The sequence below is a fragment of the Ambystoma mexicanum genome, chromosome 6q (assembly GCF_040938575.1).
Source record: "Ambystoma mexicanum isolate Mex_15411 chromosome 6q, UKY_AmexF1_1, whole genome shotgun sequence".
Taxonomy (NCBI): Eukaryota; Metazoa; Chordata; class Amphibia; order Caudata; family Ambystomatidae; genus Ambystoma; species Ambystoma mexicanum.
Genome location: NC_090937.1, coordinates 951,225,118 through 951,252,077, shown reverse-complemented (window position 1 = coordinate 951,252,077; position 26,960 = coordinate 951,225,118).

The window sequence follows — 26,960 nt, the reverse complement described above, 5'->3', positions numbered from 1 at the left end:
TACAAGAAACTCCATCACTCAAAAATCCCCCAAAATATCCAATTTTCCTGAGAACAAAAGAGCGGACCAGGTAGGGAGAAATATTGGCGGCTCACCAAACAAAGAAAGTACATAATGGAGATTCAAAATGTTCACTATAACTTTGGATTCCATCTTCCTTCCGTCTTGGACTACAAAGTCTCATGGACAATGAGATTGCGTCCATATTGTATATGACTGATCTAGTGAATCAATTCGTTTTCAACTCACTAAAGAATCATGAAAGTAAGAAAATAGTTCTGCTTCGCCAGCCTGGGTAGGGGAAGCCTGAGGGAATATAGTGCATGGAGAGTGTGATGAAATGCCATCAGGCAAGGGTGCCATGACTGCCACCAATAACGGGTCCGGCACCAGTCTAGTTCAATGGGGACTTACCGGTGTAGTCTGACCTTTGCGGGACCGGTAAGTCCCCATTAAAAATGCCATTCCCCTTTCCCATTTGAGCCCCCATAGAGTTCAATGGGAAGGGGGAGGGTGCAAATAACAGGCTCGCGTATGTCAAGCCCGTTATTTGCGCCCTGGTCCTTAACGGGTCCCATCCATAACGCCTGGTCAGACCAGGCGTTACTGGAGGGACCCGGTAAGGGACCTTGTAGTAGGCCGGTAAGGGATTACCGGCACCGGTCTCCTTACCAGTGCCCGCTATCCCTTACCGCCAACCTTGGAATGAAGGCCAATAGTGACGAAGCCTTGTCACATATCTTTGTGATGACGATCTGCACTGTCAGGAAAATATAACGAAGGAAGTTGATCAGTGTTACATTTTTTATTTCTTTAAGACTGCTCAACAGTTCATATGTATGTGAAAGGTAAATGATGATTTTTGTCAACAGAGGTGAAATGTGTAAAATCCATTTATTTTATTGGAGAAACCCGAATGCAATCATTGTGACTGATTTTCAACTAATTAAGATACTATATTGCTTGCTCAAGTTTACTCAGCAAGGCATATTCAAACCCCCTCTGCTGATAGTCATTTCCTTTCATGAATGCACACTTATATTAGCACATTTGCTTCTAGAGTTTCTTCCAAGCCTATTACTTTCTACATCCTCTAGACCACTATCAGAAAACCATAAATTATGAAGGATGCATGTAAACATCATTGAGCTAATTCACACACAACTTCTGTCTTTTATTATTAATTAATTTAAAATCCACCGCCTTTATCATAATTTACTCCTTGTGTCCTAACAGTAAGGGCCATCTAAAATGAATGTACAAAAAAAATGTCTTATTCGAGAAGAAAATTCTAGATCTTTGCTTCATGCCACAAACGTATTCATCCGTACCAGCTTTTCTTTGTTTTTACTCTCAATACATTGAAGATCACTTGTTTGTGATGTGCTGTCACATAACATCCACAGGATGTAATTCAGAATGTGCGCCACTTTCCATAACACTCTCAGGCCGATTCATGGAATAATTAGCGCGGCGCAAGTGGGCAAAAACGTGCCATTCGCAGTGGAATAGCGAAAATCGCAGTGCAATTGCGAAAATCGCACGAAAAGCAGCGCACGTCGATTCATGGAAGGCCGTGCCCGAGAAAACCAGCGGATGTGCGATAAAAAAGTGTACGGCGCACGTTGGCGCAAAGGCCATCTAACAGCATGCGCCAGGTCACAGCGAAAATCGCACAGGCCACAGCGAAATTCGCACATAGCGCGGCGCACGCAACAAAAGTAGGCGGAACACGGGCGTAACACTCGGAATGGGGAACAACTTGCCAAAACGTGGGCGTCACGGGGGAAGTACAGGGCACAAGTGCGTGGAACGCCCACACGCTCGCCTACAACACGTATTCATGGAATAGAATAGGGCAAAAAAGCGCACGCTCAAACCAGCGCACAGGCACAAACACGACCGCCACAAGAAAGCAGGCGGTAGCGTCTCTGCGGCTGTAAGAAATGTGCGCCAAAAGGTGCGCCAACAAATAGCACCTATATACTGCCATGATGAATGTCCCATACTGTGGACCTCCAGGAAAAATGACGTGCAAAGGGGTACCCACAAACACGGACACCCGCTGACAAAAAATACGTGTGCGTGTATACCGGGGTGCGCGGGAAGTCTAACACGCGATTTCAGCAGGGTACGTGCATCACAGGGGTTCGTGTGAAGTTATTCACGCGATCGGGCCTGGGGGAGCGGGCTACGTGTATTTCAGGGGTTTGCGTGAAGTTTCACACGCGATCGGGTCTGGGGGAGCGGGCTATGTGTATTACAGGGGTTCGCGTGAAGTTCCTCACGCGATCGGGCCTGGGGGAGCGTGCTACGTGTATATCAGGGGTTCGCGTGAAGTTTCACACGCGATCGGGCCTGGGGGAGCGGGCTACGTGTATTACAGGGGTTCGCGTGAAGTTCCTCACGCGATCGGGCCTGGGGTAGCGGGCTACGTGTATTACAGGGGTTCGCGTGAAGTTCCTCACGCGATCGGGCCTGGGGGAGCGGGCTACTTGTATTCCAGGGGTGCGCGGGAAGTTCCACACGCGAATAGCCTGGGGGCGCGTGTATTCCAGGGGTGTGCATGAAGTTCCACACGCGAATAGCCTGGGTGCGTGTATTTCAGGGGTGCGCGGGAAGTTCCACACGCGAATAGCCTGGGGGCGCGTGTATTCCAGGGGTGCGCGGGAAGTTCCACACGCGAATAGCCTGGGCGCGTGTATTTCAGGGATGCGCGGGAAGTTCCACACGCGAATAGCCTGGGGGCCCGTGTATTTCAGGGGTGCGCGGGAAGTTCCACACGCGAATAGCCTGGGCGCGTGTATTTCAGGGGTGCGCGGGAAATTCCACACGCGAATAGCCTGGGGGCGCGTGTATTCCAGGGGTGCGCGGGAAGTTCCACACGCGAATAGCCTGGGCGCGTGTATTTCAGGGGTGCGCGGGAAGTTCCACACGCGAATAGCCTGGGCGCGTGTATTTCAGGGGTGCGCGGGAAGTTCCACACGCGAATAGCCAGGGCGCGTGTATTTCAGGGGTGCGCGGGAAGTTCCACACGCGAATAGCCTGGGGGCGCGTGTATTTCAGGGGTGCGCGGGAAGTTCCACACGCGAATAGCCTGGGCGCGTGTATTTCAGGGGTGCGCGGGAAGTTCCACACGCGAATAGCCTGGGCGCGTGTATTTCAGGGGTGCGCGGGAAGTTCCACACGCGAATAGCCTGGGCGCGTGTATTTCAGGGGTGCGCGGGAAGTTCCACACGCGAATAGCCTGGGCGCGTGTATTTCAGGGGTGCGCGGGAAGTTCCACACGCGAATAGCCTGGGCGCGTGTATTTCAGCGGTGCGCGGGAAGTTCCACACGCGAATAGCCTGGGCGCGTGTATTTCAGGGGTGCGCGGGAAGTTCCACACGCGAATAGCCTGGGCGCGTGTATTTCAGGGGTGCGCGGGAAGTTCCACACGCGAATAGCCTGGGCGCGTGTATATCAGGGGTGCGCGGGAAGTTCCACATGTGATTTGACAGTGTGGGTCCTCCCAGGTGTACCCTGTACACCCTCCACGGCCCCTGCAGGCAGCCCACACCACAGGGGACTACCCTGCATCCCTGGTCATGTCCCGCAGGCAGCCCACCCACCATGGGCATGCCCCCCAGCAAAGGCACATGTCTCCTTGAACTAATGAACACCAACTCATGTCCCCTTGCACCCCCACCCCCCAGCACTGTGGGGCACCTGCCAGCAGGCCCCCACCCATGTAAAACTCATGTCCCCCACCACCCCCACCCCCCAGCACTGTGGGGCACCTGCCAGCAGGCCCCCACCCATGTCCAACTCATGTCTCCCACCACCCCCACCCCCCAGCCACCAGGGTCACCCTCCACCAGGCCCCCACTCATGTCTCCCACCACCCCCACCCCCCAGCCACCAGGGGCACCCTCCACCAGGCCCCCACTCATGTCTCCCATCACCCCCACACCCCAGCAGTGCAGGGTCACCCTCCACCAGGCCCCCACTCATGTCACCCACCACCCCCAACCCCCAGCCACCAGGGGCACCCTCCACCAGGCCCCCACTCATGTCTCCCACCACCCCCACCCCCCAGCCACCAGGGTCACCCTCCACCAGGCCCCCACTCATGTCTCCCACCACCCCCACCCCCCAGCCACCAGGGGCACCCCCCACCAGGCCCCCACTCATGTCTCCCATCACCCCCACACCCCAGCAGTGCAGGGTCACCCTCCACCAGGCCCCCACTCATGTCTCCCACCACCCCCACCCCCCAGCCACCAGGGGCACCCTCCACCAGGCCCCCACTCATGTCACCCACCACCCCCACACCCCAGCAGTGCAGGGTCACCCTCCACCAGGCCCCCACTCATGTCACTCACCACCCCCACACCCCAGCAGTGCAGGGGCACCCTCCACCAGGCCCCCACTCATGTCACCCACCACCCCCACACCCCAGCAGTGCAGGGGCACCCTCCACCAGGCCCCCACTCATGTCACCCACCACCCCCACACCCCAGCAGTGCAGGGTCACCCTCCACCAGGCCCCCACTCATGTCACTCACCACCCCCAGCCACCAGGGGCACCCTCCACCAGGCCCCCACTCATGTCACTCACCACCCCCACCCCCCCAGCCACCAGGGTCAGCCTCCACCAGGCCCCCACTCATGTCTCCAACCACCCCCACCCCCCAGCCACCAGGGGAACCCTCCACCAGGCCCCCACTCATGTCTCCCACCACCCCCAAACCCCAGCAGTGCAGGGTCACCCTCCACCAGGCCCCCACTCATGTCACCCACCACCCCCACCCCCCAGCCACCAGAGGCACCCTCCACCAGGCCCCCACTCATGTCTCCCACCACCCCCACCCCCCAGCCACCAGGGTCACCCTCCACCAGGCCCCCACTCATGTCTCCCACCACCCCACACCCCAGCAGTGCAGGGTCACCCTCCACCAGGCCCCCACTCATGTCACCCACCACCCCCACACCCCAGCAGTGCAGGGTCACCCTCCACCAGGCCCCCACTCATGTCACTCACCACCCCCACACCCCAGCAGTGCAGGGGCACCCTCCACCAGGCCCCCACTCATGTCACCCACCACCCCCACACCCCAGCAGTGCAGGGGCACCCTCCACCAGGCCCCCACTCATGTCACCCACCACCCCCACACCCCAGCAGTGCAGGGTCACCCTCCACCAGGCCCCCACTCATGTCACTCACCACCCCCACCCCCCAGCCACCAGGGGCACCCTCCACCAGGCCCCCACTCATGTCACTCACCACCCCCACCCCCCAGCCACCAGGGTCAGCCTCCACCAGGCCCCCACTCATGTCTCCCACCACCTCCACCCCCCAGCCACCAGGGGCACCCTCCACCAGGCCCCCACTCATGTCTCCCACCACCCCCAAACCCCAGCAGTGCAGGGTCACCCTCCACCAGGCCCCCACTCATGTCACCCACCACCCCCACCCCCCAGCCACCAGGGGCACCCTCCACCAGGCCCCCACTCATGTCTCCCACCACCCCCACCCCCCAGCCACCAGGGTCACCCTCCACCAGGCCCCCACTCATGTCTCCCACCACCCCCACACCCCAGCAGTGCAGGGTCACCCTCCACCAGGCCCCCACTCATGTCTCCCACCACCCCCACCCCCCAGCCACCAGGGTCACCCTCCACCAGGCCCCCACTCATGTCTCCCACCACCCCCACACCCCAGCAGTGCAGGGTCACCCTCCACCAGGCCCCCACTCATGTCACCCACCACCCCCACACCCCAGCAGTGCAGGGTCACCCTCCACCAGGCCCCCACTCATGTCACTCACCACCCCCACACCCCAGCAGTGCAGGGGCACCCTCCACCAGGCCCCCACTCATGTCACCCACCACCCCCACACCCCAGCAGTGCAGGGGCACCCTCCACCAGGCCCCCACTCATGTCACCCACCACCCCCACACCCCAGCAGTGCAGGGTCACCCTCCACCAGGCCCCCACTCATGTCTCCCACCACCCCCACCCCTCCAGCACTGTGGGGCACCTGCCAGCAGGCCCCCACCCATGTCCAATCCATGCCCCCCTGCACCTGGGTCCCAACATTCCCCAATCATGTCCGTAATGCCCATCCTCCCCTGCCAAAAGGCCCAACCAACTATCACACCCACCCACATATCAAAGGCAATTACATGTTACACCCCCAATTTAAATAATGCAATTGAACACATGTCTGTCACACACAATGGCTGCAAGTGAATGACAAAACACCCAACATGACATGCCTGAAAGCAATGAGATGATGCGACACATTGAAGATTAAAAAAATAAAATGTATTGAACAGCAAGTAGAATGGAAATGAAATAAGAAAAAACACAAAGCAAATCAAACAAAACAAGATGAATGTCCAAGAAAATAATCTGAAAAATTAAAATAAGCCAATGAAGAACCATGAAGAAGATCATCCTGGGTCCATGAGCCCAACCAAATTAAACCTAACTATGACTACTAACTAAAAACTGAACTATATACAAAAAAGTGGTGCATTGTCCAATCGCAACCAAAAAAAAATCAAAAAAACAAAGGAAACCTAACCCTAACTATACAACTATATACAAAGGCAGCGGGCTATTCGGACGGCTCACTGGTTGTTGTCATGGGCCAGGGCATCATCGAACTCCTGGTCAATGGCTTGGAGGCGGGCATGTTCCCTGGCCCCGAGGTCCCGCAGGGATAACGCAGAGTCAAGCTCAAACTCCCTGCGAAGACCCTCGAGGCACTCAGCCCGCCTCAGCGCCCTCCGCATGGAGTCCTCCGCCCTGACCATCGTGAGCCGTTCCTCCTCTGCCCGCTGCCGCTCCGCACCTATCCGCTGGCACAACCGCTCCCACACGGAAGCCACTCCCATTCCAGGGTTCTCCTGCCCTCCGGCCGATGCCTGCACCCCTGATGTTGATGGCCCCGAGCCATGATGCCTCCCACGTTGAGCCTGCTGCTGCCTCCGACGCAACTGCCTGTGCCAGCACGACAGCATCCAGGCTGATGGAAACCACCAACGCCGTCGTGCACGTGCCCTGCCCGATGATGCCGTCACATCCTCCATCTGCTGGGGTCCAGTTGCTCTGGTGTCCACCCCTGCTGGATCTCTGACTCCCGACTGTGGCAGGGATGGGATCCCCACCGTGCTGGCTGCATTGGTCGGGGCAGGTCCACAGGGGGCCCTGGTGGCATCTGGGCTGGAAGACGGCAAGGAGAACGACTGGTGGATAGCCTGCACAGAGGAGGAGAGGGCCGCCACATTGGCCAACACATGCAGGAAACCCCAGAACATGGCCGATCCCAATTGGGCCACGTCGGCACGGTGCACTTCGTGATGACGTGCGTGCTCCTCCCGGGAAGCACGCACGGCATCACGAATCACAGCCGTGCGCATCGCGACCCCAATCAGGACCTTCTCCGCACGGCCAGGGGTTCCCACGTCCGCAGGTGGAGGGGAGTCAGGTGACATGGACATCCCCTCTACCTGCGGACAGGCCTGGGACGGGGCATCCCTGCTGGTGCATGGTGGTGCACTCACAGGGTCAGGGACAGCGACATGCACAGGCCCCTCCACGGTGACCTGTGCTGCCTCCTGCCCCTGGCCCTGGACTGCACCACTTGCACCAGCAGGGATGCCCCCACCAGGCCCCATGTGTGCCCCAGTGGCGGCCTCCTCCTCCTCTGTGCAAACCACCAACTGGATGGCTCCTCACCGTCTCCCACCGTAGCAGGCCCCTGTGGGGGCTCACCCACCCCTTCCGCTGCAGCCGTGGGTGCATCCCCGCCGCCTTGCTCCACAGCGCCGTCTCCGCCCTCTTCTTCACTAGCCGCTGCGTAGAGGGAGACAAAGAACACAAGCATCAGGGCACTGTACAATGGTCCCCTAGACAGGAAGCAATAGCAGATGAGCACCACTGTCAAAGTACACTTCCATCATGTCCCTCCACAACACATGGGTCAGTCCAGGCAAAACACACACAGTAACAGGCATGGTGCATGCCATGGACATTTCCATGCATGTCCAATGGACTCTTGAAACATTCAATGATATGTAACTCACATGCATCATGGCTCATGCCTATCACATGCACACACTTCACCTCAGTCACATCCATCTGGCCCCAAACACACCAAACACAGCGGATACAAGGGTAATTTGGCTGCTTTACTGAATCTGTGCATTGTCACACACATGTGTCATGCATCCATGGCATGCACAAGTCACAGACACGCAGGTCAGGCACACAGACATGGCTACCATATATGTACCTGGCATCAGCACCCATCCCTCACCCCCACCCATGTCCAGGTACAGAGACTGGCATGCTCTCATGTTCAAAATCTGCATAGGGCTCCCCATGCGGCATTTCAACACATGCAACAACCATGTGCATCACACATCACTGGTCGCACATGCATTACCATGATGTGCCTGCACACATACATGCATACATGGCCTATGGCACACATACAGGCAAGTATCATAGAACCAGCACACCGCAACATGCCCTGTCTCGCACAGTAATGCATGGACACTTACCGCTCAACTCCAGACGGGCCTCCCTCTCAAGGATCTGGGCGTGGAGCGCTGGGCGTACGCGTTCCAGGACCCTCATCTGGATGGAACTCATGCGGCCCCGGCCCCCCTCCACGAGGCGCCGGGCCTTCACAAGGGTCCTGGACCTCAAGTCCTCCCAGCGCTTCTTGATCTTCAGGACGTCGCGGGTTGCCACCCCCTCCGCGTTGATGGCAACCACACAGTCGGCCCAGATCCTCTGCCGTCCTTCCTTGCTGGCGCGGGACGATCCAAAGAGGGCATCATACTGCCCCAGGACATGCTCCACCAGGACACCAACTTCGGTGACAGTGAAGCTGGTGCCCCTCTGCCCCTCTGGCCTGGGGTTGCCACTGGTGCCAGATGTGGAAGTGCCCGACATGGCAACCCCAGAGGCAGGTGTGGGTGGGCAACTGGGTCCTGGGGCTGGGCTGTGGAGCGATGTAATCCCAGTCGGGAGTCTTCAGTTCCAGCAGGGGTGGACACAGCAACTGGACCCCTGCAGATGGCTGATGTGCAGGCACCAAATGGCAGGGCACGGTGGCAGCAGGCAGGCAGGCAGGCAGGCAGCAGCAGATGGCACGTGGGAGGCTGCTCGGGGCACTGGGCGGCAGTAACTCGGCCTTCTGGGCAGGAGGGTGGTCTTCCGTGTGTTTTCGCGTGGCCAGCTTGATACGGAGTGATTTGGCACGTGAAAATCCTGCACGTCAGCGTGAAATCCGAGGAAAGGCCCTTAGCGCGTAAGCACGTCAGCACGCATACGCGATTCTATTGGACCAGAGTCCCTCAGCGCGTAAGCGCGTCTGTGACGTGACCCGCACGGGTGTTCCCCACTCAGCACGTGATGACGGGGCACACGTGGAGATACTGCACGTCAGAGTGTCATCGCGTGTAATTGGACAAAAGTGCGCGTACACGCGATTGGCCTATGTACGTGTATTTAATGGGTGCGCGGGCACTTACACACGCAAGTACGTCAGCGAACCTGTATCCCGTGGTGCGTGTTAATTTCCACACGCTATTGGACTGGGAACTGGATTCCAGGGGTGCGCGGGTCACACGCTGTATCCCGTGGTGCGTGTGAATTTCCACACGCTATTGGACTGGGAACTGGATTCCAGGGGTGCGCGGGTCACACGCTGTATCCCGTGGTGCGTGTGAATTTCCACACGCTATTGGACTGGGAACTGGATTCCAGGGGTGCGCGGGTCACACGCTGTATCCCGTGGTGCGTGTGAATTTCCACACGCTATTGGACTGGGAGCTGGATTCCAGGGGTGCGCGGGTCACACGCTGTATCCCGTGGTGCGTGTGAATTTCCACACGCTATTGGACTGGGACCTGGATTCCAGGGGTGCGCGGGTCACACGCTGTATCCCGTGGTGCCTGTGAATTTCCACACGCTATTGGACTGGGAACTGGATTCCAGGGGTGCGCGGGTCACACGCTCGCCTAGAACACGCGCAAAGCATAAATTTGCGGACTTTAACAATAACAAGCTCAGACGCCAGGATGAACATACCGTTCCTAGCAGCAGTGGCAGTGGGCTACCAAAGGAGGAGGAGGATAGTCAGGGCCAGAATATTCACACCCAGAACCAGCCTTTTCGGGATGCCTGATGACCAGGTGTATGGGAGGTACAGGTTTCCACCACACATCATACTGGACCTGGTGAGTGAGTGGGAGGATGACCTCACATCACCCACCCTGTGCTCCCAAGCACTCAGCCCCCTGGAGAAGGTCCTCAATGTACTGCACTTCTTAGCCACTGGATCATTTCAGCGGACAAGTGCCATAGTGGGTGGGGTGTCACAGGCCACCCAGTCACGCTGCCTACACCAGGTCTTGAACATCATCACTGCACGCCCATCAGTCCGCAGGCACATATACCTGCCCAGAACACCTGCAGAAAGGCATGCTGCCGCCCTGGATTTTTACGCTGTGGCACGATTCCCCAAAGTGCTAGGTGCCATCGACTGCACCCATGTGGCTCTACGTCCCCCCAGGGCATCTGAGCACATCTATAGGAACCGCAAGCACTGGCATTCCATCAACGTGCAGGTAGCATGTAATGCCAAGGGAATCATCACCTCAGTATATGCCAACTATCCCGGCTCCACCCACGACAGCTTCATTTACCGAATGTCCACCCTAAGCCGGGACCTAGAAGCTGGGCGGCATGGCGATACATGGCTGCTTGGTGAGTATGTATGCCACTGCACATGCATGCATGTTGGATACTGAGCAAGGTCACAACCCCACCAATGATACCAATCACCACCTCCACAGGGGACAGTGCCTACCCTCTCAGCCCCCACATGATGACGCCAATTCGGAACCCCACCACGCCACCCCAGGTAAGATATAACACAGCCCACATTACAACCAGGGGCATAGTGGAGCGCACATTCGGAGTGCTAAAGTCACGCTTTCGCTCCCTTGACCGTTCTGGCGGGCAGCTGTTATACGCTCCCCCAGTAGTGTGCAGGATCATAGTGGCAGCATGTGTCCTGCACAACGTTGCAACACGCCGGGGCCTGGCCGTGGACATGGTGGTGGCCCCACATCCCCAACCACATGCACAGCCGCTGCGCATGGGAGGGGAAAGGGCACGGGGGGAGGCAGCCCGTACACAGCTAGTGGCTAATTACTTCACATAGAAATCACACCCCTGTGGAGTGCAGACTGCCCTGGCACATTCCATCTGACAATCAATGATGACTCAACCTGACACGGATCCTGAATGTCTGGAGAATGAACCGGGAATACCATGTCAGCCTGAGATTGTTCACCTGGAAGTGTCACAATGTGTGCATCCCTACCCACACAGACACCACCAATGCAGTTTTGTGAAGTTACACATTGAAGCAGCTAAAATGAATACCCACTTGCAAAATGCAACAAGAGGACAGTGCCATGTCAGCCAACCCAACCCCAGCACCGCCACACGACACACCGTGCCATGTCATGCTAATTGCAGGTAAACAAAGTAATCCCCACAACATGACATCAGTCTCACTATGTACAGTGGCACTATTAGAAACCTGCAACACCTGAAATGCTCACAGCAATGCCGGACCAACAACATACTTGAGCACGTAGTACCATTGACATGACATCACAAATGTTACATATTAGTAGTCTCACCACCTGGAAATGCCTGCACTCCCACCACTACCAACTGTGCAGTGTTGTCGCCATGTAGAGTTGTAGGTGCACTGCTGCCAACATGGACCCCATCTCCAGACTAGAGGTCCTTGTGTGGGCATGAGGAAGGGACCTGCAAATTGGGAGGTAGACACAGAAGAAGAGTTACACATCAATGCAACATGCAGTGTACAACACAACAGCAATATGCACTAGGAATGTATACACAGTATTGACTACAGACTGCCCACACAGCTCATGGGAGTCCAACGTCACTGTGTAATTCACTGTCACTTGGGCACACCCTTTGCAAGCCCATGGAAACGCGAAGCAGGAGGGGTGTGTGTGACTCAAACCCAAGCATCTGAACAAAATACATTACAAGCCTGCATGTGCCCAGCCACAATGCAGCGTATGCCCACAGGAACCACGGAAGCCAACAGATCGTCCCGAAAAAATTGGGATTAAAAGAAATCAAAATAAAAATAAAAATAAGAAACAATCAAAAATGGCCATTGATGGGCCCGGGGGGGTTGGGGAGGCCACCCAGGAGGTCCGAGGACAGGATGCACACCAGAACCCACCTGCGTGGATCCTGGGAAGATAAAACACCTCCATGGGCTCATGGCCCACACGGCTACCCTATTGTGGGAGTATCACTGCTGTCGCTATTATCACCCTGTGCAGCTGCATCCGGAGGTGGTTGCACTATGGGAGGCAGCCCACCCAAGGCCCTAGTCTGCTCCTCCATGGCTGCAAGCATGCGGGTGTGGTAGGTCTGGTTCTGGAGGATGAGTGTGCGGAGGTCCCCATGCAACAACTCACGGGATGCCCGGACCTCCGCCCTCGTTGCCTGCATCTCAGCTGAGAGCGTACGGGTGAGACGCTCCAGCTGCTGTTCTGTCCTTTGGTGTGTTGAAGCCTCAAGCTCAACAAGAGTCGTCCTGAGGTGAAGGAGCTCCTGCCTCAGGGCTTCCCTGTGGCCCTGGGACTCAATGGAGATGGCCTCCTGCAGAGTCGCCAGTGCCGCCCGCCTGTCCCTGTTGGACCCCAACATGTCCTCCCTGTGTGACTGGCAGATGGAGTCGGTTGCCTGCTCTAGTCGCTCCATCAGCCTTTCTGGGGGGACAATGGAAGTGGCCACCCTATCCATGGCCTGAGCCATCATCTCGGATGATGCAGCCTGTTGGGTAGCCATACCGTAAATGGATTGCTCCCATGCGGTATTGCCGGGTGGCGTACGGCCACCATGTCGGCGGGCACCACACCTGTCTGGGGCAAGGCGAACTGCGCCTTGCTGTGCCGGCACTGCCTGAGGCTGCAGGACTGCATTCCCCCTCTGATCTGCTGGCCCAGGAACAGGATCAGATGTTGCGGAGTGTGACCCTGCATCCGTAACCACCGAAGACGTAGCTGCCAACACTGACATCCCCATGGAGGGTTCTGACCCTGGTGCAGGTGGGTGAGACAGAACAGAATCCCTCCCTGGAACACTCACCTGCGACGGCACGTAGGTCTCTTCCGAATCAACACCTGAGTACAGCTCGGGGGAGGTGCAGCCAGAGACACCCCTTGAGAGCACGACCTGCAGCACTTGTGGGTTCTCCCCCACCACCACACCACGTCCCTCACTGGCGGTTGGTCGGCCCTCGGACCCCTCCTGGGTCTGCACCATCTCCACAACCCCAGCAGTATCAGGTGCGTCTTCCCCTGCAAAGACATGAAAACAAAGAAATGGAAACAGGCATTAGCACCATGGCACACATTGAGGGCTGAGAAGCAAGAGAACCAGTACTTGATTGACACATGTCCCACATGACTAAAACCCTCCCATGCATGCACCCTCACTGCGTATGAAGTGCAGGCAAATGGCACACACTGATGACACCAAGATGGAAGATGAACACATTTTCTGCATGCTGCCTGGCAGTGGCATCACACATTGGCCTGTGATTGGCAGGTGAAACACACATGCCATCACACAGATGGCATGTACCATTGCTATTGAGTGAAGATGGAGAGGAGGGCAGCACCTATTCATTCAGTCCAGTTCCCGCATGTAATTGCTTTTCTAATTCTAACAGGTCAGATTTTTCACCTGGAGCTGCCAGTCTGAAATGGTCAAATTGCACAGGGACATGTATGTACAAATGATATCCAGGTAACAAAGTCACTCCACTTTACCATACCCATGTCAGACATGTGACTAGTGGACAGCGACATGCCTAGTGAAAGTGGTGGAATGCAAACAAACTGACTGAATGAACAGTGAAAAAGAAGCAAATATGTTGTGGCAAGGTGACACTTCAAGGGCAACTGGCGTGCAGTTGTGCTAGATGTCTACTGTTGGCAGAAGGGATACTGCTATGGCCAAATGCAGCTGCGCAGGAAGGATTGCATGAAGCACATGGCTGACCCATACGACTCAGGCGCACACACTCTCACCTGGCACCCGAACAGAAGCCCTCACACACACACCATGCACATGGATGACACACACATGCATGTGCACTCACCGGACAATGCCTCGTAATCAGCCAGATCTCCCACGCCTTGGATCTGTTCCTCAGTGACGTAGGTCGCAGCAACTGACTCATGTGGAGTGAGTTCAATGTCTACTACTGGAGACCCACCTCCAGTCACTAGAGTTGCGGCATGACTTGAGGCCAGCTTACTCTTTGCCCTGCGCTTTAGGTCATTCCAGCGCTTATAGCAATCATTGGCTGTGCGCCTCACGATTCCAAGGGCACTTACGATGTCCGCAACGGTCTGCCAGTGTGCCTGGCGTTGTGCAGGTGTGGTCTTGGATCCTGCAACAATGACCATCTCGTTGTCATGTCCGGACACATACTCGACAAGTGCATTCAGTTCGTCATCCGTGAAGCTGGGCTTCCTGGACGGGCCGGACTGTGTAGCCGTGTCTGGGGCATCAGCCTGTGCCGGACGAGCACTCTTCCTCTTCCGCTTGGAAGGTGGTGGTGATCCTGAGTGTCCTGCGCCGCTCTGGACACTAGGGGCAGGAGCCCTGGTGGACTCTGTATCAGGAGTGTGGGATTGCACACTCAGCATGGGAGTTGGTGCAGGCATTGGCTCTAGTGTGATGGTGTCAGGGGGAATGTCAGCAGCATGGACTAGGACCGACACTGTCCTGGCTGGGTGTGTGAGGGCTGGGGTGGATGGAGCCGCAGCTGCCCCTGCAGCCTCTCCGCCCTGCCTCCTTGGTGCAGCAGATGACCTTGCTGCCCCAGATCCACGTGGCATGATGGCATCAACGTGCACCAGCGCACGTGTCGTAGCCCTGCTGACCTGGAAGTCAGCCATGGAGTCAGCCAGGTCTGGTGCCACAATGGGCTGGTCCAACAAGGGCTGAGCATGGATGGTGTCAGCCACATCAGCCTCAATGGGAGGGGGGGAAGGGGGGGGGATTATGGGTGCCCGTGACTGGTCCTCCACACATGGGGGGACAGGCTCACCTTGCAAGTTACGACCACGTCCCCTACCGGATCCACCACGGCCACCACTTGTGGCTCTTCCACCTTTGCCACCCTTACGGAATCCTCGCCTCCCAGCCATGGCACTGATGTTAATGTGCGTATGGGAGTGGATGTAGACTATTGTCCTGGGCAATTGGGGGTCAAAGGGGTTGGGTACCAGATGGTAATTGTACCCTAGTGCTCTAGCAAGGCTGAATGTAACCCCTGGGGAAAGATGACGGGTCACGCAACGCACAGGAGGCCCAAAAAAGGGAGATGACGTGCACGCAACCCCTCCTAGACCACGTGTGCAGAAAGAAAAACCTGCACTACGCTGTGGCACCCAGAAACACAAGAATGAACGTATGCGTGTCACACGCAGCCTAGAATGACCTCTGAAGGGGTAGGCTACATACGGGGCAAGCACAGATGTTAGACACGTGCGTGACTCACCGTCTGCCTGGTAAACGAGCGTGTAAAAGGAGCACGTTTGGTTGGCAACACCCCCGCCAAAAGAAGATTTGTCCGCTGTCTGAGGAGACAGGACAACAGTAGAAGGGAACACTGTTTGAGGGAACAGGCCCAGGTAAATCAGTAAAAGAGAAAAAAGAGAAAAAGCTGTCAGAGGTAACAGGGAATACGAACTTGAAACGCCGTGAAGTAAATCGCGTGTGAAACGACAAGAAGTACAGAATTCACCCACTCGCTCTCCACGAAAAGCACGTACAAGGAAAACTGTGTCCAATCACACGCTTTGTCACTTCTGCGTGTAGGGCCATTTCCACCAATCACACGCTTTGTCACTTCTGCGTGTAGGGCCATTTCCACCAATCACACGCGATTACACTCTGACGTGCAGTCTTTCCACGTGTGCTCTGTCATCACGTGCTGTGTGGGAAACACCTGTGCGGGTCACGTCACAGACGCGCTTACGCGCTGAGGGCCTTTCCTCAGTTTTCACGCTGACGTGCAGGATTTTCACGTGCAAAATCACTCCGTACCAAGCTGGCCACGCGTACGCACACGAAATACCATGCTCCTGCCCGGAAGGCCGAACTACTGCCCCCCAGAGCCCGAGCACGCTCCCACCTACTGCTGCCTGACTGCCTGCTGCCCCTGCACTGCTGGGGGGTGGGGGTGATAGGGGACATGAGTGGGGGCCTGGTGGGGGCTGCCCCTGGTGACTGGGGGGGTGGGGGTGATAGGGGACATGAGTGTGGGCCTGGTGGAGGCTGACCCTGGTGGCTGGGGGGTGGGGGTGGTGGGAGACATGAGTGGGGGCCTGGTGGAGGGTGCCCCTGGTGGCTGGGGGGTGGGGGTGGTGGGTGACATGAGTGGGGGCCTGGTGGAGGGTGACCCTGCACTGCTGGGGTTTGGGGGTGGTGGGAGACATGAGTGGGGGCCTGGTGGAGGGTGCCCCTGGTGGCTGGGGGGTGGGGGTGGTGGGAGACATGAGTGGGGGCCTGGTGGAGGGTGACCCTGCACTGCTGGGGTTTGGGGGTGGTGGGAGACATGAGTGGGGGCCTGGTGGAGGGTGCCCCTGGTGGCTGGGGGGTGGGGGTGGTGGGTGACATGAGTGGGGGCCTGGTGGAGGGTGACCCTGCACTGCTGGGGTTTGGGGGTGGTGGGAGACATGAGTGGGGGCCTGGTGGAGGGTGCCCCTGGTGACTGGGGGGTGGGGGTGGTGGGAGACATGAGTGGGGGCCTGGTGGAGGGTGACCCTGCACTGCTGGGGTTTGGGGGTGGTGGGAGACATGAGTGGGGGCCTGGTGGAGGGTGCCCCTGGTGGCTGGGGGGTGGGGGTGGTGGGACACATGAGTGGGGGCCTGGTGGAGGGTGACCCTGCACTGCTGGGGTTTGGGGGTGGTGGGAGACATGAGTGGGGGCCTGGTGGACGGTGCCCCTGGTGGCTGGGGGGTGGGGGTGGTGGGTGACATGAGTGGGGGCCTGGTGGAGGCTGGCCCTGGGGGGTGGGGGGTGGGGGTGGTGGGAGACATGAGTGGGGGCCTGGTGGAGGGTGCCCCTGGTGGCTGGGGGGTGGGGGTGGTGGGACACATGAGTGGGGGCCTGGTGGAGGGTGACCCTGCACTGCTGGGGTTTGGGGGTGGTGGGAGACATGAGTGGGGGCCTGGTGGAGGGTGACCCTGCACTGCTGGGGTGTGGGGGTGGTGGGAGACATGAGTGGGGGCCTGGTGGAGGCTGACCCTGGGGGGTGGGGGGTGGGGGTGGTGGGAGACATGAGTGCCGGCCTGGTGGAGGGTGCCCCTGGTGGCTGGGGGGTGGGGGTGGTGGGACACATGAGTGGGGGCCTGGTGGAGGGTGACCCTGCACTGCTGGGGTTTGGGGGTGGTGGGAGATATGAGTGGGGGCCTGGTGGAGGGTGCCCCTGGTGGCTGGGGGGTGGGGGTGGTGGGAGACATGAGTGGGGGCCTGGTGGAGGGTGACCCTGCACTGCTGGGGTTTGGGGGTGGTGGGAGACATGAGTGGGGGCCTGGTGGAGGGTGCCCCTGGTGGCTTGGGGGTGGTGGGAGACATGAGTGGGGGCCTGGTGGAGGGTGACCCTGCACTGCTGGGGTGTGGGGGTGGTGGGTGACATGAGTGGGGGCCTGGTGGAGGGTGACCCTGGTGGCTGGGGGGTGGGGGTGGTGGTAGACATGGGTGGGGGCCTGGTGGAGGGTGCCCCTGGTGGCTGGGGGGTGGGGGTGGTGGGAGACATGAGTGGGGGCCTGGTGGAGGTTGACCCTGGTGGCTGGGGGGTGGGGGTGGTGGTAGACATGGGTGGGGGCCTGGTGGAGGGTGACCCTGGTGGCTGGGGGGTGGGGGTGGTGGTAGACATGGGTGGGGGTCTGGTGGAGGGTGCCCCTGGTGGCTGGGGGGTGGGGGTGGTGGGAGACATGAGTGGGGGCCTGGTGGAGGCTGACCCTGGTGGCTGGGGGGTGGGGGTGGTGGGAGACATGAGTGGGGGCCTGGTGGAGGGTGCCCCTGGTGGCTGGGGGGTGGGGGTGGTGGGAGACATGAGTGGGGGCCTGGTGGAGGGTGACCCTGCACTGCTGGGGTTTGGGGGTGGTGGGAGACATGAGTGGGGGCCTGGTGGAGGGTGCCCCTGGTGGCTGGGGGGTGGGGGTGGTGGGAGACATGAGTGGGGGCCTGGTGGAGGGTGACCCTGGTGGCTGGGGGGTGGGGGTGGTGGTAGACATGGGTGGGGGCCTGGTGGAGGGTGACCCTCGTGGCTGGGGGGTGGAGGTGGTGGTAGACATGGGTGGGGGCCTGGTGGAGGGTGCCCCTGTTGGCTGGGGGGTGGGGGTGGTGGGAGACATGAGTGGGGGCCTGGTGGAGGCTGTCCCTGGTGGCTGGGGGGTGGGGGTGGTGGGAGACATGAGTGGGGGCCTGGTGGAGGGTGCCCCTGGGGGGTGGGGGGTGGGGGTGGTGGGAGACATGAGTGGGGGCCTGGTGGAGGGTGACCCTGCACTGCTGGGGTTTGGGGGTGGTGGGAGACATGAGTGGGGGCCTGGTGGAGGGTGCCCCTGGTGGCTGGGGGGTGGGGGTGGTGGGAGACATGAGTGGGGGCCTGGTGGAGGGTGACCCTGCACTGCTGGGGTTTGGGGGTGGTGGGAGACATGAGTGGGGGCCTGGTGGAGGGTGCCCCTGGTGGCTGGGGGGTGGGGGTGGTGGGAGACATGAGTGGGGGCCTGGTGGAGGGTGACCCTGCACTGCTGGGGTTTGGGGGTGGTGGGAGACATGAGAGGGGGCCTGGTGGAGGGTGCCCCTGGTGGCTGGGGGGTGGGGGTGGTGGGAGACATGAGTGGGGGCCTGGTGGAGGGTGACCCTGCACTGCTGTGGTTTGGGGGTGGTGGGAGACATGAGTGGGGGCCTGGTGGAGGGTGCCCCTGGTGGCTGGGGGGTGGGGGTGGTGGGTGACATGAGTGGGGGCCTGGTGGAGGGTGACCCTGCACTGCTGGGGTGTGGGGGTGGTGGGAGACATGAGTGGGGGCCTGGTGGAGGCTGACCCTGGTGGCTGGGGGGTGGGGGTGGTGGTAGACATGAGTGGGGGCCTGGTGGAGGGTGCCCCTGGTGGCTGGGGGGTGGGGGTGGTGGGTGACATGAGTGGGGGCCTGGTGGAGGGTGACCCTGCACTGCTGGGGTGTGGGGGTGGTGGGAGACATGAGTGGGGGCCTGGTGGAGGGTGGCCCTGGTGGCTGGGGGGTGGGGGTGGTGGGAGACATGAGTGGGGGCCTGGTGGAGGGTGCCCGTGGTGGCTTGGGGGTGGTGGGAGACATGAGTGGGGGCCTGGTGGAGGGTGACCCTGCACTGCTGGGGTGTGGGGGTGGTGGGTGACATGAGTGGGGGCCTGGTGGAGGGTGCCCCTGGTGGCTGGGGGGTGGGGGTGGTGGTAGACATGGGTGGGGGCCTGGTGGAGGGTGACCCTGGTGGCTGGGGGGTGGGGGTGGTGGTAGACATGGGTGGGGGCCTGGTGGAGGGTGCCCCTGGTGGCTGGGGGGTGGGGGTGCAGGGGGACATGAGCAGGTGTGCAGGGTAGTCCCCTGTTTTGTGGGCTGCCTGCAGGGGCCGTGGAGGGTGTACAGGGAACACCTGTGAGGACCCACCCAGCCTAATCGCGTGTGTAACTTCCCACGCACCCCTGTAATACACGTACCCAGCCAAATCGCGTGTGATAATTCCCGCGCACCCCTGTAATACACGTACCCAGCCAAATCGCGTGTGATAATTCCCGCGCACCCCTGTAATACACGTACCTGGCCAAATCGCGTGTGATAATTCCAGCGCACCCCTGTAATACAAGTACCCAGCCAAATCGCGTGTAAAACTTCCCGTGTACCCCTGTAATACACCTACCCAGCCAAATCGCGTGTGATAATTCCCGCGTACCCCTGTAATACACGTGCCCTGGCTAATCGCGTGTAAAACTTCACGCGTACCCCTGTAATACACCTACCCAGCCAAATCTCGTGTGATAATTCCCGCGTACCCCTGTAATACACGTGCCCTGGCTAATCGCGTGTAAAACTTCACGCGTACCCCTCTAATACACGTACCCTGGCCAATCGCGTGTTAAACTTCCCGCGTACCCCTGTAATACACGTACCCTGGCTAATCGCGTGTAAAACTTCCCGCGTACCCCTGATATGAACGTTACCCGCTTTGCGTTCCTTGTTTGGCAGCCCTGTAAACTGGTCCAGGGTTAGCGCAGCCCTTTGCGATGATTTAGCGATTTTGATGGCTTTTCCTTGCGCGAGGGCGTTCTTGGGGGCGTTACTGGCGCTGCTGCAGGGTCGCTGCGATACTCTGCGCCACGGCTGGTTTGGGAGCCTAAAATCCATGAATACGCTGTGCGCGGAAATCGGTTTTAGCGCACGTGCCTGGCGCAGACAATCGCACGCGGACACTCTGCGCCAGCCGCTTGCGACACTTTTCTGCGAAATTCTATGAATTACCCTGTCTATGTTTTACCAGTAACCAGCTCCCAATCCCGTTTACACAAGATGTATGAGCATGCAGCTAGGGTTTACTGTGTTAGGGCATGCCTCCGGAGGATAGTTCAAGGGCAACATGCTCACCTTGGAAGCAAGACGACATGAAACAACGCGCGCTTAGAATCCTCTGGGTATTAAGCGTGGTATAAATAACCTATCCTATTATATCATATCATGTGCTATGTTATTTCATGAATAAGGATATAAGTGAAACACTATGATCACAGTCTGCAGCTTGTGCTGGTCTGCTGTTCGTGTTCCCGGAAACCAACTCTGCTATCTGTTGGATTTCCCTGGTTGTCTAGTGGACTCGATCATTTTAAGTATCTACACATTTGCAAACCTTGTATCTTGAAATAACTGATGGATTGGAAACGGTTGCATTTGGTGATTTCAGTGTGGTTTGACCTGAAAATAGTCAGGGTACGTCCTTAATATTTATTATGTGTAGAATTGGAGATTGTGTGTGTTGGAAGTGGCAGATTCAAAGGTGTGCCCTTATTCTGCAGTCCTGCGTCGATCAATTCAGGAGCAGCAACTGTAAGTGAATGAGCATAAATTAAGCGCAGGCTGAAGTAAAGCTACACGATCCGCTGTGCTTGGGTAAAATGTGAAAGCATTGATTTAATTAGTTCAGCTTCCCAATCTAACCTTATTTCTTCACCTTACATGATGGCATCCGCTTAGAGTCTCCGAAGTAAGAGTGCTTCCCATACCGAGCAGTTGTTATTAATTGAAGTTCCTCGGAATAAGGGGGCTCAGGGCACAGCATAACCACTACTAACTGAGGTACTAAAGGCTCAGATAATGGAATCTGAAATTAACATGCAAGGACAAATAACAACTATCGAACCGGGGAAGTTGCCAGCTCTTGAGCTTATGGAACACCATCTTGCCAGTAATATGTCGTCCATACTGCTCCCGCTACAAACAGCCTTACATTTCGGCAAGAAGGGTCATCAGGTTACCCCAAATGTGAAAATAACCAGCTTTTTTTCAAAATGAAATACAGCATACTCTGCGCTTTCGTCTGAGAATGAAGCACATAGTTGTTTTTCAACTGCAACTATGGTGTATGGTATTTCGGATACTGAGATGAAACAATGTGGACAAATGGATCCACCTGAGGACATAGAATCTGATAATACAGGCCTTCAACTTGTTAACACAAATGAAGGCATTCATGATCTACATGAAGCTTTCAGTCTAACTTCCCAGTGATATATTTACCGATGGAGACATATGGTCCAATTCAGGGGTGAGGGCACAGGCTGCCATCTGCATTGCAGGATGTGTGTTTACCTTTGGAGAATTCGAGGGGTACGGTGACACATCTGGTACAGGGGCATTGTTGGTTGGTGGCTGATGTGATATGTATTGTGCCCTGGATGGGCTATTATTCAGATGGGTGATTGTCATGATGCCTGCTCCCGAGGAGCCAGGTCAGGCCCAGCGTCCCCGGAAGCAGACTTCATACTCACCAAGCAGGACCCAGCAAACCCCTATAGGGGCTCTTTCGACCTTGTCCTGGCGCCTTTGGCGCCAGGCTCATAAAAGGCATCTGTCCTGGTGCCATAGGCACCAGGCTCATCATGGCAGAACATATGGTAATGCTTGGGTGAACTCATCTGAGGCAGACCATGCTGCATACTCACCCGAGGCAGACCATGCTGTCTGAAGCTCCAAGCCAACTAAGGCTGGGGAGGAACTATTTTCTTTCAGGAACTCTTTTCTTACTCGGGTGGGGCCAGTGGAAGAACACTCACCTGAAGCTCTTCCAAGGCTATTTAAACCACGCCCGGATGGCCACACGTGCTTCGCGTTATTCTGCATCTGCAGCAGGACGCTCACCGAGTCGGCTCCTGCATCCTGGCTCCTGCCACGCCCATCAGCACCTGGAACACCTGCAAGGAGAGAAAGGCAAGCATTAGGACATTACCTACCTTCATCCAGCATCCGGATTCTTCACTCCGTCGATCCTGCAAAAGAAAGTCAAGGGTTAGAAACGCATCTCATCGCTCGCTGCAGCGCCGCTTCCACTTACCTTCAGGTGGCGCTGTCTAGCTCTTCAGCGGCCATAGGCGACATCGGCCGCATCCCAGCACCTACGGAAAAGAAAGACAATAGTTAGAAGCGCTCCGCTTCTCACACTGCCGCGCCGTTTCCACTTACCTTCACGTGGCGCCGGCAACCTTTTCAGCGCCCATAGGCGACATCGGTCGCATTCAAGACCTACGGAGAAAAAGAACAAAACAAGGTGAGCAACAAACTAATTGCAAAAGGACAGATTACTCACCTTAAGTCTTACCTGAATTTTGTTGGGACCTCAGTTCCCTTTTCAGGTCGGAGCGTCTTTTCTGGCTTTTCCGTACCCTGGCCCCTATGGGGAAATAAGACACACTCATTAAGGTGTCGGAGCAAACCACTACGGCACACCTTCATTAAAAGTACTCACCTGAGCTTACCTCGGCAAATCCATTCCTCCACACGGATTCCTCACCTAGTCCCTGAAAATTAAACAAAGGCCAAGGGACAAATAAGACTTGATCTTTTGAACTATATACTTACGGTAGCATTATGGTAAAGGCAACAGACATCGAACCCTCGCCAAATCCGAAATCCAGTGAAGTAACTGGAAATCTATGCGCCCCTGCGTCAGAAGCAGGATGGAGAGCTCGTCCATACAGAAATTAAGGTGAGAGTCTGCAGAAGGCACAGCTAGGGTTCGAGGAGGGTGAGAAGGGGAAAAAGTGGGGAATCTCACACACAATCTAGCAGACAGTTAACTCCCTTTTCCCATCTACAGAAGGATTATTCTACGGGCCAGACAGACGAGGTTTGGGGGTCCAGTCCAGTGCATCTTCCAAGCACATTGACAAGGGGAGTCCTGGGAGTCTCTCTGCCAGACATTAGTCCTGGTGGCGAGAGACTTACCCAGAGTCTTTAGCTCACTATCTTTCACAGAGAAGAAATATCCCAAACATATCAGTCTTTGTCCTGCCTGGGGCAGTCCAGCACCGAAATGCTAGGCAATTCTCCTCTGAACAAGAGTACCAACAGCATCCGCAGACACGTGTTTCGGTCTGGTTGAACCTCATCAGTAGGGAGGAGCTGTGCCTCTCTAAGAATAGTGAGCAAGGGGTCCACGTCTGGATTCCCCTATTAACTTAGGGTGAGACCCAAAGTTACTTAATTATGCAAATTGACAAGGGGGGTCCTGGGAGTCTCTCTGCCAGACATTAGTCCTGGTTGCGAGAGACTTACCCAGAGTCTTTAGCTCACTTTCTTTCACAGAGAAGAAATATCCCAAACATATCAGTCTTTGTCCTGCCCTGGGGCAGTCCAGCACCGAAATGCTAGGCAATTCTCCTCTGAACAAGAGTACCAACAGCATCCGCAGACACGTGTTTCGGTCTGGTTGGACCTCATCAGTAGGGAGGAGCTGTGCCTCTCTAAGAATAGTGAGCAAGGGGTCCACGTCTGGATTCCCTTAGTAATTTAGGGTGAGACCCAAAGTTACTTAATTATGGAAATTGACAAGGGGGGTCCTGGGAGTCTCTCTGCCAGACATTAGTCCTGGTTGCGAGAGACTTACCCAGAGTCTTTAGCTCACTATCTTTCACAGAGAAGAAATATCCCAAACATATCAATATTTGCCCTGCCCTGGGGCAGTCCAGCACCGAAATGCTAGGCAATTCTCCTCTGAACAAGAGTACCAACAGCATCCACAGACACGTGTTTCGGTCTGGTTGGACCTCATCAGTAGGGAGGAGCTGTGCCTCTGGGATATTTCTTCTCTGTTTGGGATAGTTCTTCTCTGTGAAAGATAGTGAGCTAAAGACTCTGGGTAAGGCTCTTGTAACCAGGACTCATGTCTGGCAGAGAGTCTCCCAGGACCCCCTTGTTATTTGCACATCTCAAGTAACTTTGGGTCTCACCCTAAGTTACTAGGGGAATCCAGACATGGACCCCTTGCTCACTATTCTTAGAGAGGCACAGCTACACCCAATTGATGAGGTTCAACCAGACCGAAACACGTATCTGGGGTTGCTGTTGGTACTCTTGTTCAGAGGATAATTGCCTAGCATTTCGGTGCTGGACTGCCCCAGAGCAGGACAAAGACTGATATGTTTGGGATATTTCTTCTCTGAGAAAGATAGTGAGCTAAAGACTCTGGGTAAGGCTCTTGTAACCAGGACTCATGTCTGGCAGAGAGTCTCCCAGGATCCCCCTTGTTATTTGCACATCTCAAGTAACTTTGGGTCTCACCCTAAGTTACTAGGGGAATCCAGACCTGGACCCCTTGCTCACTATTCTTAGAGAGGCACAGCTACACCCTACTGATGAGGTTCAACCAGACCGAAACACGTGTCTGGGGTTGCTGTTGGTACTCTTGTTCAGAGGAGAATTGCCTAGCATTTCGGTGCTGGACTGCCCCAGGGCAGGACAAAGACTGATATGTTTGGGATATTTCTTCTCTGTGAAAGATAGTGAGCTAAAGACTCTGGGTAAGGCTCTTGTAACCAGGACTCATGTCTGGAAGAGAGTCTCCCAGGACCCCCCTTGTTATTTGCATCTTCCAAGCACTATGCTTTACCGTGGAAGAAGTTGTAGCAGTCCAGAACGGGTCGGCGCCTCCGTGGGAATCAGGTGAGCGTTACAGTGATGGATAGCTGACTTGCCTGAAGGCTGTGGGAGTCTATGGAGGGAAGCAGGAAGTCTGCCAGGTCCAGTTTACCTATGGCGATGTATCAGAGTTGTGGGTGGGAGGAGAGTCCTTGGTGAGTGGAGGGTGAGGGATATTGGTGTTTATAGTGCAATGATGATGGCTGTGTGTCTTATCAATATGCTACTGTCTTCACGTATGCCCCATCCTTGTTCCCAGTTAGCCCTGATGACTGTTGTGCCCTTGGAGTGGTGACTGCTCATTCTCTGCAGATCCATGATGGGGATGACATCTTGTATCTCAAGCTCACATGTCTTTGTGTTCGGGATAATTAATTAAAGTTGTGATGTGATTGGGACATAGTAACTTGCCAATCTTCGGACATGCTCATGTGTACACATATATGTTGAACTGCCTCTCCTCTCTCCCTTTTCAACCAGTGTTGCATGCAGATGAAGATGGTCAGGCTGCCAGGCCAAGGCCTTCAAGGAAGCTGTGTAAATCACAACCGAGAATGCCATCATGCACCTCATCTGAGGGACAGGTGGATGCCAAGGGAACATCTTCAGATGGCACTGGGGATAACATGCAGCATGTTGCCTTGGACATGGAGGGTGAGTCATCAGTGGCAGAGGGGCAGGGAGATTCCACCGTCCCCACAGACAGGCCGGTTGCCACAGAGGTGCCATCTGCGGTGTCAGAGTCAGGTGTGGTGGTGGGGGAGGGTGCCATTGTGGGCCTGTCTGTGGTGTCTGGTGAGGGTCAATCATCAGCTGTGCAGGCTGTGGGCAAGGGGCCGAGACAGGAGGTTGTGAAGGACACAGTGGTTGAGTCAGCTCTTCACACTGTTCCAGGCCCATCATTTACATGGCTACACTCTTCCGTTGATGCCATGACACAGACTAACCCAGCAAGGAGTGCTGATGAAGCCATATGGGAATGCTGTGTTTCCCCTGCTCTTATCGGGCTGTGGGCAGCAGATGGCTGCCCTTGAGTCCCTTGATGTGATCCATGGCCAGTTTTTAAGCCATCACAGCAGATGTGCCACATCATCTCACAGATGGCTGGTACACTGCTGGGTGTGGACAAATGGCACAGGCTACAAAAGTGCCACCCACCTACTCCTCAGAAAGTGTGCCCCAAGCACCCATAGCCTCCATGCTCACCACCACGCCAGGATCATCTACCACTGTCCACCCATTTGCAAGTCTAGTGCCTCTCTCACTCTCAGTGGGGCTGCAAGTGGCCACTGAGGCCATTCAGGTGGTCCCACAGTCTGGGATGTAATTCATACGAGATCAGGCAGTGCAGGTGAACATGGCACTTGAACAAGTGGTGGGGCAGTACTTGTTAATTTCTCTGGAGGGAGTACAGCACCAGAGGCGGGCTTCCAGGCAGCTGGAGCTGTTGCGGCAGCAGAGGCAGGCACACCAGCAACTCTTGGCATGGAGTGTGCAGCAGGCATTCTTAGTCTGGCAGGGAGGCACGTGGCAAGACAGTGGATACATGTGACCATCGCTTGCCAACTGCAACTCATGAGGCAGCACAAGGAACAGATTCTGCATGCTATGGAGGAGGCATTCTGGGGGAGAACATAAGGAGCTGCACAAC